Below are 20,146 nucleotides of genomic sequence, written 5' to 3'. Positions count from 1 at the left end.
TAGACCTATCTTTTATTATTTTTACATAAATAAAGTTTTAAAACTTAAGAATATCTGAGGATTAAAGTGATATAAACACATAGTGCCCAATCTCCTTTTATCATCCTGAACATATCCCTAAGTCAGTTCCTTCTTTGGGGGTAAAGACAAAAAAAAAAAAAACCAATAAGAAATCAAACTTTTTAAAAATTGCTACCAAGTTTGAGATTCCATAAGATAATGTCCAATTCAGGACTCTAAGGCACTAAAGACACTTTCGGTAGATGTGGTCCTTTATGTAGGCAGGGTCTGTAGGGAGTACCTCTTCAGGTTTTATTATTTCTTGGGGGAAAAAATGAAGGCTCAGTCTTTAGTGTCTAACTTAATCAGATTTGTATACATGTTAGAGTAAATATGTGAAGAATATTTTAGATAGAAGAATAATTCACTATTATGTTATTTTGCTCAAACTAAAAACAAAAACAAAAAATTGAGACACAATGGATAGGTGGTATAAAAAAGCCACCCAGAAAAATTTCATTCTAATCCTGGCATGGTAACTACCTACTATGAAACTGAACAGGTCATAGCCCCTTTCTTTGAACTTCAGTTTCCTCATTTGCAAATGCTAGATCTCAATTATCCTCCCCAGGTCCAAAGTTTCATTTCCCTATACAGGAAATTACCTATCAATAAATTCTTATTTTATTCAAAAAGTTTAATTTTACAATATCTTCAATATCAGAAATAGAGGAGGCTCTTTCCATAATGAATATAAATCCTAGAGTTTTCCATCAGTCACACTTAGTGATCAGAGCTATATACAGAACATTCTGTTCTCCAAACTCAAATAGCCTATTTCACCCTGTATAGAGCTACTTTGGGTGAGAAATTATCATCCATTTCTCACAGGCACAGAGGCCTTTTCTCTAAAATCTTAGAATGAAATCTAGGGACTCTAGTCATATAATCCTGTATCATACATTTTTAAAACTTCATATTTTCCTGATGGCTCAACATCTCCACAAACAGGTTGTGAGTACCCATCCAGCTGACCAGGTACACAAGTATGGCAAGGCTGGTTCCTGCCACAAGTTCCCCTTCTTGCCCTCCCCTAACTGTGACCTAGTAACATTCAAACTTACCAATGAAATCCCCTCACTCCTTTTGCTTGTGTACTCCACCCTGACCCCCAATAAAGGCACTTGCCCAGGGGTCCTCATTCTCTCTCTGCTCACTTGGAGTTCCTCCTATATGGCACACTATGTGACATGCTACACCTCCCTCTTCTGGGACCTGTGAGTATAACAAATCTCTTTCACTTTCATAGCCTCTCTGTGGTGTTATTCCACGTCTGCACCAGACTGATCAAATAAAACCATTTTTAAGCAACATAATTATTCCTCATAACAGATTCCCCACTTTCCAGCATCATCAGGGAGCTGAGTCCAGCTGGTGAACATTCCCTTCCTTCGCCCCTTTCCCATGGGTTCCTCTGTCTCCAGCCCACTACCACCGTTCCATGGTGTCCAGTTTGCTGGTGGCCCAAGAGATAAGGGAAAGTGACAGAGGCCACATTCACCAACCTGGCTCCAAGTTTAGTATCTACAGAATCGGTTTCACTTTGTATAAGATGATTCTTCCTTGCATGATTATTATAAATTATTATGCTAAATAATTTTTTTTCTATCCTGGTTAGTGCCCAGGTCAGGAAAGCAAAATAAAAACCCTGGCCTGCCACATAAGACACAGGATGTAATCATTTACCCATTTATTTTTGTTAGAACAAAATAAATAATGAAATAGTCTTTTTAATCTCCTTTTGCATCATGCCATAAATGAACTGCAACAGTGCAAATTCCAAGGAGTCTTAGATAAACCTAGAAACATAATAAACAACTTATGATTTTAATACTTTAGTGGTTAGATTGTGATTTTTTCTCCATTGCTAAAATACCATAATATTTAGGCAGAAGTTACTTCTGTTATTTTAATGTATTGACATTCTGAGTTCATTAAGAAAATGCTTTGTGCTCTGAAATCATGTTTTCATCAAAATTGAAAGCATAAATATAATAATATGAGAGCAAAACTTTGGGGCACATTTAGATGTGAAGAGTTATTTAATAGCACATCAAAGTTCAGTGCTAACATGTTTTGCTTCCTTCTTCTATGAGAACTATGGAAGAAAAATAGGCAAGTAAACAATTGTTTATTTTTTAAAAAGAAGGGGGAAAGGGCTAGAAGTTCATTTTAGAAGGAATGCCATTTTAAATTGTTTGATCAGAAAAATTTCTTCAGTAGTGGATATGTTTGTAGGTCATTCACATAGAATGAAGAATATACTATATTAACAATTCTGACCTATAAGACATTAATTCCTTACTTTAACATACCTTGTCTTAAGAAAAGCCACTGCTAGAAAGATGTTTTTCAGCAAGCCATATTCTATAGCCTTCATTTAGTCTAATAAACTAGATTAACTCATTTATTCATTCAGTGAACATTTATAAATCATCTGCTAATATGTGCCTGGTATTATCTTCTCTCTAACACTTTACTGATATATCATTTGGCTTCAAGCTGCTGACTGGGGCTAACCCAAATAACTGGAGATCAATGGATAAATCCAAATTTAAATCAGTAATTTAAAATGAGGTAAAAGACCAAGCATTCATACAGGCCTGTTAACACTGTTCTTTCTAGATGGGCAAGTTTGCAATCAGGTAGACCCCAAAATTTCTGCTGTTGCCTGTCAGAGCAACTCCTCCTATTGAATGTGGGACAAAGCTACATACACACTCTTTATTTTAAGCTCAAATTGCTTCTTTCAAGCTATATATTTGGGGAGGAAAACAAGGAATGATTCATCTACTTTAAATTACTTCTTCCACCCACCTGTAAAAATGCACAATTTTGCAAAATATTCCTCTATGATCTTTTCCTTTTCTCTTATTCTATAGCCATATGCACCCCTTTCTGATACGCTTTACTCCTATAGATTACTTCGTATTTCAATTGGGTCTTCATCCAGGAACCATTCCGTTTTTGAAGGATGAATTTGTCAATTGCTATTCTGAACTATTACATGTTTATTTTATATTATATTTCTCAGATATTTTTAAATATCTATTTTATAAATGTGGTAACTAAGAATCAGAGGAACCATAGGACTAGCTCATTGACGTTAGTAAATTCCTGAAGGGAATCAGGATCAAAATATTCTTACCTAGAATTTAATGATTTCCCTTTACCTCTTGATACTTCTTCCACATTATGGTAGATATGTGAAAACCCACAGGGAAAAAGAAAATGCTATCTAGAGATGAGAAAGAACCAAAACCGAATGGCAATTCGTGAGTGTTCACTCTCTTCTAGCAGCATGAGCCATCCCAGGCCAGTGTACCTGCTGACTAGGAGTAAGATATCAAAGACCCCCTACCTTTCTTCAGCCTGCAGGCTCATAAGATTGCTCCACAAGAGAGCCTTTGTTTCTTTTCAGGCATATTGGTTATTCTAATTCAGCCTCTGCAGGGGCTTTGGACAGGAATCAATTCTCAGTGTATTGAAGCTTTTAGAAACCTGAAAACCCCATTGCCAGTTTGATGATTTGGCAAGTTCTGAATGAGAACTGGCTCATTCCCGTCAATTTACCAATCGTGTAAACTAACAGTACACTTTACGCTAAAAGCAGGACAATAAAAAATAAATGAGCAAATACATTACCAAGAGCAAATTCTGCTTACTGCAAATATATGCTGTGCTTACAACAAATATGTAAAAAGAAAGATTTACAAACACTTTGTATATTTTAGAAAATTCAAAGGAAATGTGATGATGCAAAATCAAATTTAACATTGCTTTGCTTTCGGCAATTTTAGTTATTCTCAAGTTATATCTTTAATTTTTTGAAAAATATGTTTTGGGCTAGAATTTTAGGTTTTACAATTTTCATATCAATGTACAGAGATGCTATTTATTGCCAATAAAGTGAAATAGGGAAAGATTGTTTAGTAATAAATATTGTAGTTACCCAAAGAAAGTGCAATTTAATTTATAAGTTGAGAATTTTTTTATCTGTGAATTACTAATTCTCACTATTTTGTAGAGTTGATGCTACATTACAGATATAGGAATAATAAGAGACAGTTGAGCCAGATTAGCAAAGAAGTTTGGTTTTAGTTCTGGAGTAAGTCTACCTGGGTTTGAATCCCAGACCTCCAACTGCCTGTTTAGAAGGCAATTCATTTGACCTTTTTAAACTTCAGTTTTACAGCTTGTAAAGTTGTAACATGACAGTTCTTCTCTTGTAAGATTGTTGTGAGGATTTAATGAGGATAATCCATGCAAAACTTAAACCCAGCACTTCTTTAAGTATGCACTACTATTAATTCCCAACAATTCTTCGTCAACTTGTTTCTTTTAAAGGTTCATCAATCAATATTATCATTCACCTACTAACTGGATAATGATTAAAGATATCCACTCTAAATAGGAGACAGTGTTAGTCTGAGTTTTTATTACTGTGATATGGTATCACAGATTATCTCCTGTTGTTTAGATTTCAGCAGAATATCACTCTGTTTCATTTTTTCCTATCAAGGAACCTGACTAATAAAAATAAATCTTACCCAAATACAGCAATTTATAATTGATTTCAATTAGGTGATTTGTAGTTTTAGATAAATTATAATGTATAGAAATTATAAAACTTTTAAAAATAAATATAGCAAATATTTTAAATCACTCATGTCTGTTCCATATCATGTTCAGTTAAGAAAAAGAAAGAAAAGGAAAGGAATAATGGAGAAGAGAAGTGGGAGATTAAATTAAAAACAAAGTATGAGAGATTAAAGAGACAGAGAGGGAAAGAGAGAGAAATGGAAGGGAAAAAGTAGATGTAGAGGATCTTTGAGGGAGAACCATGTTTGAGGAGAGAAAGATAAACACGACCACCAGAAAACTCATAATGCTCTCAGGTACCCAAGCCAGGGCAGGTATATAGATACAAGAGGATCTATTGGTCTTCTTACCCTGGTCCATCAAAGAAGCCAGGTTTCCTTCTCATGTCATCCATCAACATCTCCTGACTCTAGGCCAGATTCCTTCAATTTCCAAGTCTAGACATCTTTCTTGAGATTCCCTTGTTTCCTGTTTGCCAATTTGGCCAAAATTGCTCATTTGCTATCCATTGATGATCATCCATCAACCCCAGGAGCCAAAAAAACCCTCTCCATCTTTTATTTGTTATAACCCTGAGTACTGTAACACTGTAAGCCACTCCACTGCTTCTGCCACCACCAGGTTGATAAAACTGATCTTTAGAGAATGTCATACAATTATTCGCTTTTTCTCATCTATGCAACCCACTGAGAGCATTAGATTCCTACTGGGACCTTTCTATCATCAGTGAATGCTTGTATGTGTGTGTAGATCATTAAAGTAAGATCACCCTCAATGACTGCATCTTTGTTTCTGAAAACTCCCTGCAGTACTAGAATATAGTTCAAGACTTCTGGATTGCACAGGCTTGAAATCAGATTGCTGGGAGGAGAAAATATGAAGAGTAAGCATATAAGAATAAAATTCCCTTAAGCTGGGAAAAATAGTCGACTTTACAACTGAACCTTGCAAATATTTTCTCCTGGTCTGTTGTTTGCCTTTTAACTTTGTTTATGGAGTTTTAAGCTATTCACAACCAGCCTTTGATTTTAATATCACAATAGTGCCATATTAGGGGTAAAAATAACCACAATCTTTCCAACTTGTTTGGTTTTAGAACAAATGGCCCACGGGCTTTCAGAGTTAGGTTTTACCACTCTCCACAGCCCAATAGGACCCTGGCCTCTCTGGGATTGTAGGCATCAGTGATCAGGTTTTTAACAGCTTTTGCATAAAATCAAGCATGTAGAAGACTGAATTAGAAAGAGTCACACAGACATAGAAAACAGACTTATGGTTACCAAATGGGAAAGGGGAGGAGGGATAAATTGGGTATTTGGGATTAACAGATAGGCTACTATATATAAAATAGATAAACAACAAGGACCTACTGGCACAGGGAACTATAGTCAGTATCTTGTAATAACCTATAATGGAAAAGGATCTGAAAAAGAATATGTATATATATACATATATATATATATATATACACATATATATGTATATACATATATAAACTGAATCACTTTGCTATGCACCTGAATCATTGTAAATCAACTATACTTAAATTTTTTAAGAAAACAGTAAAATAAAAAGAGAAAATAAAGAAGAACAAGCATAGATTTTTGTCAATTCTTTTTTCCGAGTAAAATATTTTCTTTGTAAGGGTGCATATCTGTCATTTAACTCTCCTGTTCATTGGCATCCATTGCTATAAAGACAAAGTCTCAAATATATACTTAACATGGCCTCATAGGTCCTCCAGGATCTGGCCTCCCGCTGGCTTCCCAGACCATCTCGATGATCCATACCCTTCTTTGTTCTTCACTTCTGCTCAAGATCTGTGCACATACTGTACCTGCCACATGAAAATTCTTCCCTCCTTTTGCCACATTCTCCAGAGTCCAATTTAAATATCACTTTTCATAGAGCTAAAACATCAGTTACTCTAGACATCCTGGCCGAGATTAGACAGGCCCCCTTTATTATATGTTCTGATAGCACCATCTACTTTTCCTTCACAGCGTTTAGCACAGTATAGTATGTCTATGTGTGTACATGAGAGATTATTTGATAACGATAAGCTCCATGAAGACATAAATCAAGTCTGATATCTCCATTGTACTCTTTTTTTCTTGGGCACAATTCACATGTGGTAGATGCTAGAATATACTTTAACTAGAAGAGAAATATTACTATCGCTTTCAATTCCTTTTAAAAGGTTATTTAGCACCAAACAGTAAATAAGGCAATATTAGCAAAGAGAGAGTTTTAAAAGTAAACTTCAAATAGCTTAATGAAAAATTCACTTCTGTTTTTTATCCTAACTAGAAAAAATCTGAATTATGTACTTGAAATTAATCTAAGATCTGTCCTTTCTCTGCACTTAGAGACTGATTGTCCCAGATATAAGATACACTGCTTATGAAATTGGCTATAATTGTCTGAAATGGCAGAGAAACCAGTTTTCATTAACAGAGGATCCTGCCTCCTAGAAATAAGACCCATGTAAAAAAGAGATCCTCTCAATTCCTAGCAGTAGGTAAAACTAGTTTGGACTTTCTATTGAAAGAAATTGAGCACATGTCTATTGTTTCTTTAGACTGTGCCCACCATATCCCTAGGCCTGTCTTATCTGCTCTTTGACACCAAAAGTTATAATTTGTGTTGATTTATTGATTGATTGATTTGTTTTTTGATTGTCATTGAAATGTGATGGAGATTGGAGAACTGAGATGTTGAGCCTCAAGTGTGGATTTCTGCTGTAAAATTAAAGTTTTAGATTGAACATGATATTAGGAAGTGGTTAGTCATTTGCCAGTCTATAGGCCCCAAGAAAATGACAAAACATGTATATGATGTGATTTTTGAGCCACTACTACCCTGTGTCTTTTGTTTTTCTACTGTTATGAAGCAAACTGAACATTTGATGGTTTGAGCCAACTGGCACCACCTTACATGATGTAATTAAATTTTTATTGACATCCTATCTGTCATGGTCAGAGAGGTTCAGACATCATAAAATTACAAGTAAACTCAGGAAAATACAAACTACACACACACACACACACACACACACACATTTGAAAATACAACAGGCCATTTGTGTTATATTTAGATATTGCTATACCCATGGAAAACAGAACATTAATCAAATAATCTATCTTTCCTACCTCAAAAATGTTGCTTTATGTTTGGGTTTAGCTGTATGTAACATTTTCAGAAGATTGTTTACACCTTTAGATAATTACCAAAAAGGGTGTGAAAGACATCTGATATTGAAGTATTTAGAACACTCCTGTCTTAAATATCCAGACATAATATCTATCACAGTGCAAGTAGCTCAGCACTACTGGGGGCTAAAAAGGGTCAAGATAATAAGTAATTCTAAAATCTGTCCATACATCACATGAAACTGTCTATAATCTGTTTGGATGTTGCACCTTCATGAACAGATAATTATTTTTAATAGCAGTGGTTGCATGGACTTTAATGAGCTGACAACAGTGACAGCAGAGTGCCAGCAACCTGCCCTCAAATTTGTATTTTAGATTTCTTGAATGAGCGGTATTTTCCTCTTTGGGGACTTAATATTATATTTGCTTCTTGTACTGACACTATAGGTTTTGCTATAACTTTTGTTTCATATTCTGCATGAATCTAGTCATAAGAGGCTTCATAAAAAAAAAGTTAAACCAAAGAGAAAACAGTGGTTTAAGTAACAGAAATATGAGATAATTTATTCAGTTCATTATAAATCCTCCCTTAAATAATTACAGGGTCACAACAGACTGTATTTGCTGATTGTGGTTGATATTCATTCCTTTTTTGTCACCTCTGTGTTCTCATGATATGTCTTTGGATCTAAAGCCTGAAGTAGGTTGAAATGTCTAAAATGATATACATTAAGAATCCATATTCTTATTGGTAAATGCACAGAAAATCTGACTGCGTACCTTCCTCTGTGCTATGGTAAGGAAGGTGAAAGCATCTCAAAGGAAATACTGCAAAGAGTTGTATCCTGCAGCTACTTGAAAGTCCATACACTTCTTTCTTCAAACAGCAAAGCTGCAGCAAAGGCAGGGATACACATTCAAGTCGTCTGCATCTTCTCGGAAACTGTGCCATAAACAAAGAGATGTCTTTATGTACCTGCTCAACACTAGGAAATCCACTTTACTTGGATGTTTACCTATGATGTGGGAGTTAGCAAGTTTTTACTCTAGTGAATCAGACTTTGCTTGGGCATCATTATAATATTCATTATAATATCCTCTGAGAGAGCCTATACACCCTATGCTGTCATCACACAGAGAAAAGCTAGAAACTTGTGAGAAGTAACGATTGAATTCTTTCAAAGCTGGACTCTCAAGAAATTAGAACAGGAAAGGAAGTAATCATTTGAAGAGAGTAAGTGTATAAAGTAATGCCCCTGATCTCTCTTGGGAACAATGAGAGACTGTAAGTTCAAGACGGTTAGTCCAAAACCTGGAACTGTGATTGGCAATGTGAATATATAGGTGGATTGACCTGGTTTCACAAGAATAAATAGAATTCAATGCCTATTCAATTCAAAAAGTATTCTAGCTGAGAGCTGGTGGATATGTAGATATTAACTTCATAAATGAGGTTGGAAAGACTGGAAAAGCATCCAAACAGTTCAAACAGCATGGATAAAAGCCTGAAGTGAAAATGAACTCTCAGTTGTGTATGAATAGAAGATTTATTTTATTTTGAATGGGTCTGGCCCTTAAACAAAATTCTGTAAAAGGAGTTGAATTTTGCTCTATGTGTTTTTGTTTTCTTTCCCTCCATTTCAGTATGTTTGACGTTAGGAGTTTACCATGCTATCCTTTCCATGAATAATCACAATTAAAAGGAGGACTTCTACATAAAGGCATTGTATAATCCACAAAAGACTGCCTTATTGATGGAGATATGTCATGCATTGAGGACTTGGCAGGGTATAGGGAGAATCAGGTATTGTTTTGGGTGCTAGAATCTTACTGAGTTTTTACAGGACATATTTAGAAAGGCCTACTCCTCTTTATTACAGGAAAACCAGATGAATTTGGGATATAGCACACAAGTTATCAGTTGCGAAACTATTGATGCAGAGGTGGCATCTTCTTCATACAAATATGTCATGATGTTTGTCGCTCAAAGTCCACAAGTAAAAAATACTTTTAATTTTCCCATCATATCACTACTGTGAAGTGAGTAGTTGGCAGGCTGTGAGGGAAAGAGACTGGAGAGGTTATATTTTGCTCTCTGCCTTATCAGCGTGGCTACAGGTTGACCTCAGAGTCAGACGGACTGCTTTTTGGTGCCTTCTAATTCACTCCCATCAAAGCAAAAACCTAGGGAAGCCAGTCATTTGAGAAAAGAACATAGAAGGCCTTACTTGTCTGTATAGCTAGGGAACAACTAATTGTTTAGCAATGTCTATCAATACAATGAACATGGTCTTCACAAAAATGCAATCAGATAATTGATAACTTTTAGCACCTGCTATTTGCAAGGCTGACTACTATGCCCTGTGGAGAATAAAAAGACATATAAACATGCCTTATTCTCAGGAAGATTGACACCTACTGGGGGTAATGGTACACAGTTATACTAACCAAATAATAATAGAAGGTGACATGTGACAAAAGCTAAATTAATCAATGGCCTAGAAAATAAGCACAGTGAGTAAACATTGAATATTAAGTATAGAACATAAAAATAATTCTATCCAGAACATGCTTACAACATTTATATTTCATTTAATTCTAAATGATCATTTAACCTTCTCAAATTTGTATTTAGTCTGCATCTCAGAGCATGAATATCACATATTTTAAACTAAATATGCTGGTACATGACTATAATGAAACAAACTCTAACATTTCCAAAAGTTAAAGTGTACTTAGAAAACATTTATTAAATATTGAATCCTGTGATCCCACAAACATATTTGAATATTACAAACTAAAACAGAAAATAAGCCTAATGCTGTGCTGCAAAGAATGAGGAGGAAAGAGGCTAAACATATTCAATACCATAAAGAGAAAAAGAAAGAAAAGACAGATAAAATGCTAGCAGACGCCTTCCTGATGACAAATACAGAAATCTTCTAATGAAGTTTTGCCACAACTAGAATTTTAGCAAATAAATGAGCATGGAATTGAGAATTACGTTGCTGAGCAAAAGTTAGAGCACTAAACTATTAACTGTTTTTGGACAAAGATGAAAAATTTTTAAAGTGATCATTAAAAAGAATAAAGTAAAATTTAAACGATTATGTTTAAACATTTAAATTAAGGGTTACAGTTAAAAGATGATAAAATATTTAAGAATATAATGCTATAATGGTGAAAATCAATATTCTGAAGAATAACAAGAATGCATTCAGAAGATGTCAAAAATAAGCAATTAAAATAACACTAATTACAGGGTAACCTGTGTTATAATTTTTTCAATATTTTTTAGAAAAATAACTAATAAATGTCATTTTTCTATGAAAACATAGAAAGTGTCATACTGATTTGCTCTCATATATCCACCTCTAGAGTATGATTTTCTTGAAAGCAAGGATCTTTCATTATTCACTATTTGTATCTTTACCTCTCATAATAACTGAGGCATAATTGAAAATATTCTTGCTATTATTATGAACACTGTTGGAAACAGAAGACTGGCTAGTTTTCCTTTCTGAAATCAACATTTTGGATCATGCATATCCCAATTTCTCTTGATTGATATTCTTTTAAATTCTATTTATTATTTCTCCTTATTTCATTTTTTTAGGAAAATAGAAACTAATTAACCCATTCCACAAATTAGCATTCCCATTTTAGTTGGTCAACTTGCCTTTGAAAGTCACATTCATTCTACTCTTTAGAGATTAGGCTTATTCTTCTTAGAGGTTTTTGTTTTGTTTTGCTTTGTTTTTAATATAACTTTCATTAGTCTTATTCTAACCTAAAGATCCCTTATCATTTATCTACAGCCATATAGCAACCTCTTCTCCACTCCAGTTCCTTTTATTTACCCTTCTCTGGTACTACTTTGTTACCAAGATAATCTGGGCAAAATAGTTAAAATACAGACATTTTAATAAAAAGTAGGGCATAAATTTTTTTGATCCAATATTATTCTTGATTACTCCCAAATGTTATTGGGGAATTACACATGTCAAAGTATACCATGAATAAAAACTGAAATGTAAATCTGGTTTTAAAAATGGTATGATCAAAAGATTATGAAAGCATTAAAAAAGGAAGAATTTAGAAAGCTTCATGGGGAACTGGGCACTCAGTGGAGCTTTTGATTGATGAAAGTGGTATGCATGATGCTTAAAGTTTTAGTTTTGTAAAATGGAGATGATAATACGTACACCACAGATTTATTCTGAGGATTAAATAAAATAATATCTGTGGAATGCTTAGCTCACTGCCTAGCCCACTGGTCTTTAAGACAGTGCCTGGCACATTCATGGCAGCTATGGGATAATTACGTTTGTGGTGATGGTAAAGGCAATAGTCAGATTTGAGAAAGAGTATTCCATATCCATGCGAAAACCTAAGAAAACATTTTGAAGGCAAGGAAGTGTTTAGGTTAAGGAACAGAGAATATTCTGTTGCAACTAGAACCCATTATAGAACAAGCTTATTCAATAGATTAGAATTTTCCCCTGAGTAGACTTTAACTACCACCATAATTAGTAAACTAATAACATCATGTTATAATGCTTCCTAAATGGTATAATTGATAAAAGATAAATAAATATAGAAAGAAAAGAAAAGTTAATGGAACCATACTTAAATTTATAACAAAATAGCAGTGTAAATATCTTGGATTCCAGTCCACAGACAACCATTTATTTTCTTCATAAATCAGTTAAGAATTATTTATCCAACCTGTTAAGTTACAAACACCACTGTATACGCAGGAAGGTGTTCACTGTGATCCAAAAGAAATTGTGCGTCTGTATGTGTGTGTGCATACATTCTGTAAAATAGGGATAATAACTACCACTTCATATGTTTATTGTAAAGACTATGTTAAAATATAAAGTGCTCAGAACAGTGTCAGAAACAGTAATTTTTTCAAGAAACGTTTGCTGTTATTTATAGTGGCATATTAAATGTTGATTCAATAGATTCCAAACTCTCACATGCTAATATAAAAATAAGTAACTGCATAGATTTTTATTGAAATATTTGCAATTATTTCATGATCTGTTGGTATCACAGACAGAATTTTAGCTTTGTTTGCCATGTTATGGGTATTTCTATATTTGGCTTCATTGAGACATGATCTTTGCCTATTTAAACCCCACATACCCTTCAAGGTGCATCTAAAAGCTACCTTTTCCATGAAGTCTTCTATATTTCTAACCCTGACATCCATCTCAACCACTATCAGTAGCACTATGTCATTCCTACCCCATTGGAATAAAAACTTATTCACTCAACAGTCTCATTCAGTTTTCTTTTCCATTTTTTCTCCTAACTTCATTAGAAAATTCCTTGAGGTCAAGGATTATCACATATCTCATCTTTGTATGTCTTATATTAATGAGTAAACTTTGTATACTAAAGGTGCTCAATAAGACTGTTTTATGTCTAGTATAATTAACACAATTGACATTGAGGAATAGTAACTGATACAATAACAACCAAGTTAAATTTTCACTGGCAGGGAGCATGTTTTAATAAGAAAAAAACATAATAGACCATCTGTTATGGTCTGAATTGTGTCCCCCCAGAATCCTAACCCTCCGTACCTCAGAATGTAATCTTATTTGTTGTTAAGGACCTTTAAAGAGGTAATTAGGTTAAATGAGGTCATATGAGTGGACTCTGATCCACTATGACTGTTGTCCTTGTAAGTGAAGGAGATACCAGGCATTTGTGCACACAGAGGGACAACCATGTGAGGCCAAAGCAGCTAGAGGGCATATCTATAAGCCAAGGCGAGAGGCCTCAGAGGAAACCAATCCTGCCAGCACCTTGATCCTAGACCTCCAACCTCCAGAACTGTGAGACAGTAAACTTCTGTTGTTAAAACCATCCAGTCTATGAATAAACCATCTACATCATCTTTTCATTAGATCCACAAAATTAGTGTGCTTAAATGAAAGAGATTGAATAAGTAAAGCTTACAAAAATAATTTTATGTAGCCTTACTTTTATAGGTTGAATTATGCCCCCCTTCCCTAATTCATATGTTGAAGTCCTAACCCTCAGTACCTCAGAAGGTGACCTTATTTGGAAATACAGTCACTGCAGATGTCATGAGTTAAGATGTTGTACCAGAATAGGGTGGTCCTCTAATCCAAAATGACTGGCATCTTTATAAACTAAGAGTTGGGATGTAGATATTCCTTTGCCCCCACTTTAAACCTCCTATCTTGCTTTAATACCACTGAAAGTGTACTTTGAGAACTAACTGGTAAATATGGTCGTAAGAAATAAGAAAAAAAGGAAAAACAAAATCCACTGGTCACATTGCCTTTGTACTGGCTTTTGCTGAGCATTTTCAAAGGGCACAATTGCAGCTGGTTGTGAAAAATTTACATAATAATTCAACCTAATCTGAGGAGAGGCATTTGCCTACTCATTGACAGAACATTGAACTAATGGGTGAATAAGTAAATGCCTAACTACAAAATGTGTTTATGGAATCAGGCTAGCTAACCATGACCATCAGAAAATATTTGGACTTTCTCTCTGAGAATCAGGAGTTCTTATTGTTCTACCCACATCCTGCAAAAAGGTCCTTGGCTCCCTTACAAGAAGCCCTGGGAGTGTGTTTCCATAGTCAAATGCTTTCTGTAATATTTTTGGAAAAATAAATTATATTCTTTTTCCTTAAAGAAGGCCTTCAAAATTGTATAAGCTTCTGAATCCACCTCTGTCTCTGACAGCAATATTCACACTCTCTGTGAAGAGTGTGGGCTTGGAACTTCCTGATTGTAGCTTTAGGTGCAGCTCCTAACTGGGCTAAGCTAAATTTGCCCCATTAAATGCTGATGGGCTCACTCATGGGTGGCAGAGAGCTAAAAGAAGTGCCAATTTTTCAAGCACTGCCCCAGAAATTGACAGTGGACTCCGTATGATGCCATTAAAAGTTGTTTCACAAGGCCAAATACTCTTTACATTAGACGAGTCACACTTCAGCTAAATAGGAAGTATATGTCAGAGAAGTCCGGTTGAGTATAGGGAGGTAGATTGGGGGAGAGAGGGAGAGAATTTTGAAAGTAAGTAAATGATATGGGGTAAAACTTTTTTTACAGGGAGAAATCAATTGATGTCTGAAAATAAAGTTTATCTTAGAGAAATCATAATTGGCATTTAAAACTTAATTGCCTTTTAAAATGTGTTCCCTTCCTGAAAAGCTTAAAGAATTAATTTCAAAACATGTTGGAAAGATAGGAAAACTAAAGAATAAAAATATTCTCAACATGAGTGACACAGAGTAAAGGAGAGGCAGTGACGAAAGAAAAACTTTGAACTCCCATTCTGGTCCTCATGTTCCTAAAGTCAAGTGAAACTGTTAAAAGTTAAAAAAAAAACTTTATCTTATTTGATTTTCCTTTTTTTCATTTCAATATGTTATACAAAAGGTTGAAAAGTGCCCTATTTTTTTAAATGTCACCAATTGTCTTACTATCAGAAAACCATTATCTGCTGACCTAACATCTGAAGGTGATAAACAATCTGCCATCAGTGTGATAAATTAGCTCTTGTTAATCTAGATATGGTAGTTACTGACTGTTTATGGATTGTTGCTGAACTTCAACCGAACGCTTATGAGAACATGTTTTAATTAAACCTAACACCAGGGTTTAATTACTGATATATTTTAATTTAAAAAATTTAAATCTCACAATAAAAATCTGGAAAATTCAACACACAGCGAAAGCATTCCACAATAATCAGTAGGTCTTGGACTATGAATATCAAGTTGAAAAATCATTTTTAAAATGTTTCTAAACCCCACTCCCACCCCAAATCCAGAAAACTTTATTTGCTTTTCTGTTCTTTCTCAATTTTCATAAAGGGATATAATGACATTAGACAATGCATCTTTCCTTAAATACTTAATACCATGTCTTTCAAAGTAGTCTTTGGGGATAAATCTATTTTTCTTGAATCTGAAGCATATTTTTCTGATGAATCATTGTAGCTTAAACTGAGTATTAGCTGTAATATTTAAGTGTCCATAATTCCCAAAAGAAGTTCCAAGAACTCCTTAGGATATGATCTAATTTGACAGTCACTCAGAAATTCATCTTTATGAGTGGTAACTCTCCTGCACTGAACAATAAAATAGTCTATTGGATTCATTGCTTTTGATTTTATAAACTGAAAAGAAAGTCTGTCTTAAGCTACATAATTAAAATAACTCATTTTTCAATAGTATGCTAACTAGAATGGAAGATAAGTACACCAAATTCTTCAGCTAATGCCTGATATTAATGAGAAATCTAACAACAGATTTGTTTAAATCTCAGTTCGTGCGCAACAAGATAGATTCCAGTATGAAAAGATGCCCTTACATATACAATAAAGACATCAAAATGTTTTCTTTCAATGGGTTGCAGTTTTCTTTGTTTCTGTCAGGAATAACTGATAATCAGAAATGCCAGAAGAAAGGCTCAATTTTCAGGAAGTTGCACCTGTGATTTCAGCTGCTGTGGGTCAATGGTGGATACTCAGGCTGAAATTGTAGAAACTATAAAACTGTTGACAGAAGAAATCAATTGTATTGCCCTCACATTCCAGAGTGAGCACATCAGGAATAGGGTTAACCAATTGCATACCAATCTGTAGACACCAGTACCAGATGGAGCCATAATATTTTGATACTCCTTTAACATTCTGTCGTTAATTTTTATTTGAATAATAGTTTCCTTTTATTGAGTACTTACTGTGTGTCAGGCATCATACTAAAGGTTTTACACATTATTTATAGTTCACAGATGAAGAAAGTGAAACTTCCAGGAGATAAATCATCTGCCCAAAACCTCAAGCCCCTTCCCCATCTACACAATGATTTTAATTGGCATGTTAGATTGGAAAACACATTACACTGTTATCCTTCTCCACGTAAGATGGTCCCTGAACCAAGCAGCAGGACTTGGGAGCTTGTAAATCTTGGACACCACCCTAGATCTACTGGATCAAACTTTCATTTTAACAAGTTCCTCACATGAGTCATATGCACCTTCAATTCGCAAAGCACTACACAATGCTCTATTTTATTGAAAAAAAAATTCAAGATACCCTTATGGATATCATTTATCTTGCCAGTGAATTAAAATCAGTGACTTACTTGTAAACATTTACAAAAATTCTCAGCAGTCACACTTTCAGATGTGTAAGTAGTGTATAAACTAAGGGAAAGTGCTTGAGGAAAGAAGCATGTTAGAGAACATTGCTAGGAAGTACAGCACATCAGATTTGTTCTAATTTAAACTCAAAGATGTTTCATAATTTAATGTCCAAATCTCAACAGTATGCATTTTCCAGCAGAAATAACAGTCATATACTTTATTTATTTATTTTAAATTAATTAATTTATTTATTTTTGGCTGCGTTGGGTCTTCATCACTGTGTGCGGGCTTTCTCTAGTTGCAGTGAGTAGGGACTACTCTTTGTTGCCGTGCGAGGTCTTCTCGCCGCAGTGGCTTCTCTTGTTGCGGAGCATGGGCTCTAGGCACATGGGCTTCAGTGGGTGTGGTGTGTGGGCTCAGTAGTTGTGGCTCGCGGGATCTAGAGTGCAGGCTCAGTAGTTGTGGCGCACAGGCTTAGTTGCTCCGCAGCATGTGGGACCTTCTGGGACCAGGGATTGAACCCGTGTCTCCTGCATTGGCAGGCGGATTCTTAACCACTGAGCCACCAAGGAAGTCCCTGTATGCTTTATTTAAAAATCAGCTAAATTGATTCATCTTTTGTTTATCCATTCATCCATTCAACAAGTATTTGCTGAATGTATATAAGACTGGGTCCCAGATTTTGCTAGCATCAGAATCACCTGGAGGGCTTGTTAAAATGCAAATTGCTAGGCCCCACCCGCAGAGTTTCTGCTTCAGTACCTTTCTAACAAGTACCCAGGTGATGCTGGTGCTGCGAGTCCAGAGCCTACACTTGGAAGGTGATAGGCATTGTACTAGGTATTTGGAAGATTATAATGAATTAGATGCTATTTCTTTCCTCTAGAAATCTACGCTCATGTTGGGCAGCTACAGTGACTACACAAAAATGTGTAAGGTAGAAAGTGGTAATCAAAAAGGAGTTACAAAATAAGTACTACCAGTATTCAAACGATGGATGGATACATTATTTCAGATGAAAGACTGAAGTGGAATTTGGGGAGAAGTTGATGTTGTGCTTGCAAAAAACTGTGGTAGAATTCGTTCTACTAGAATTTTATGGGAAAGATATTCTTGGGGTAAAGAATTATTGAGTATTCTAAACTAAGATAGAGAAATATAAGAAGATATAATAGAAGCGAATAGTTGGTTGATCCATCACAGTTTTTGAGAATGGGAAAAAAGAAAATAAGATTGGAAAAATAGGTTACGAAGAGTGAAGGTTGAAACTAAGTGTGCTGGACATTTATTATAATAAATGGAGTGTTAGTTAATATTTTAAAAGAACAGAAATATAATCATGTCTGTGTTTTAGGATGTTTAATCTAGAAACTTGCCTTAATTCCTACAGCTAATATGTCCCAGAAGTAGAATTCTAAACACTGGTTTTTCTGACCCCAAAATTTTCACTTTCCATTCCCTCATTTTCCAAATGTTTTAGGGAAAAGGCAAAAAAAAGTGGTAAAATGATAACTAAATGTAGCAAGTTCAAGGGCAGGATGGATAGAAATGATAGATAGATAGATAGATAGATAGATAGATAGATAGATAGATAGATAGATAGATAAAGAAGACACAGGAGATTATGTTTCTAAACAGGAGAGAATGAAAAGGAAAAGATTAGGAGAGAAGCTTGATGAGGTGTAGTACTGAAAAAGGCAGGAAAGAAGATCAGCAGCGCTAGTGGCTGTCCGAGCTATGGAAAGGGGGTAGCTTATTCTCCCACTGTAATAGCAGGAAAGCAGAAATCAATACATGAAGATACAGGTCATCTTTACCATGTAGCAGATACAGGTGAAAAAGGTACATAGGATTTGCAATAAGATTATTTATCTGAATGGGTCTCCTATTCTTAACAAAGTACAACAGGGGGGTATTTGGAAGGGATAAAGAGGAAAGTGTAAAGAGTAAAAGATTGAGAAATTTAGAGAATTTAAAATAGAGATGTTTCCAGTAGAAGAGACCAACCAGAACTTATTTGTGTGTGTTTTTTAACTCCAAACAAGAAATTGTGTTCTCATAATTCAAGTATTAGTTTAAAGTATCACCTTCTAAAATACCACATATCCATACCCATCACCCCATCTCCCTGATTTCCATCACCCTGTCTAACACACTCTGTATTTAAAAGTATCTTGTTTATTCACTTGTTTGTGTCCTATCTCTCCACCATTACTAATTTATATAATCCAGGAATGTAGATACTTTGTCTGTCTTTCCCAGCACATACCCTCAGTGCCTAAAACAATGTTTGGTACATGCTAGGAGCCCAAACAAACAATACTTGTTAAATGAATAAATGTTATTTTATGAATTTGCCACATAACTGAGAAATAAAGCATTCTCAAAAGTTGGAGATTGGGATAACACAGGACTAGAGAGTTGTAGAGAGTGTAATTAACTCAAAAAAGTGGATATGTAGAATATAAGAGATATATCATAGAATTGCCTGCTTATGGGGCAGATTCAATCAGATAAGAGATGCTAGAAGAATACAGATATGGAAGTGACTTTTAGAGCAGTAGTTCTCAAAGTGTAGTCCAGAGCAAGCAAGATCAGCATAACTTGGGCACTTGTTGGAAATTCAAATTACCAGCCGCACCTGAGGACTGCTGGTCCATATATTTTAACAAGCCTTTCAGGTGATCTGCTGCAAGGTAAAGTTTGAGAACCATGGCTTTAGCTGTGAGGATAGTGCCTAATGATAAAATTACACTTAAAAGAAATTGTTTTACATATATCAGGAATAATATTCTATGCAAAGCATATATTTCACAATTCTGTCTCAGCTGAAGGTACTCAGGACAAAACTAGATGACTGTTTACTTTGTTGAAGGCAGAAGTCACACATCTATAAAGTAGAGCTCAAAGCGTATCTTTATTGACCGAGTCTTGAAAGTCAGTGATTATCAGAACTTTCACTCTACATTTAGTCCACTGTAGATAAATCCTTAAAATGGAATTTCATCAAATCTGCTCTTTTTATTCCAAAATAATTCATTGCTCTGCAAATTGCCGTTGTCTCCATTAGCTAAGAACTCACAACTGAGAAGTTGAACTAAACTGGTTTTACTGTATTTGCATGGAGCTAAAATTGTCACAGACATCATTTATCTCTATATATTGTCTGGTTCTTTT

Source organism: Eschrichtius robustus, chromosome 6 (assembly GCF_028021215.1).
Source record: "Eschrichtius robustus isolate mEscRob2 chromosome 6, mEscRob2.pri, whole genome shotgun sequence".
NCBI lineage: Eukaryota > Metazoa > Chordata > Mammalia > Artiodactyla > Eschrichtiidae > Eschrichtius > Eschrichtius robustus.
Note: the sequence above shows the minus strand (reverse complement) of the source record.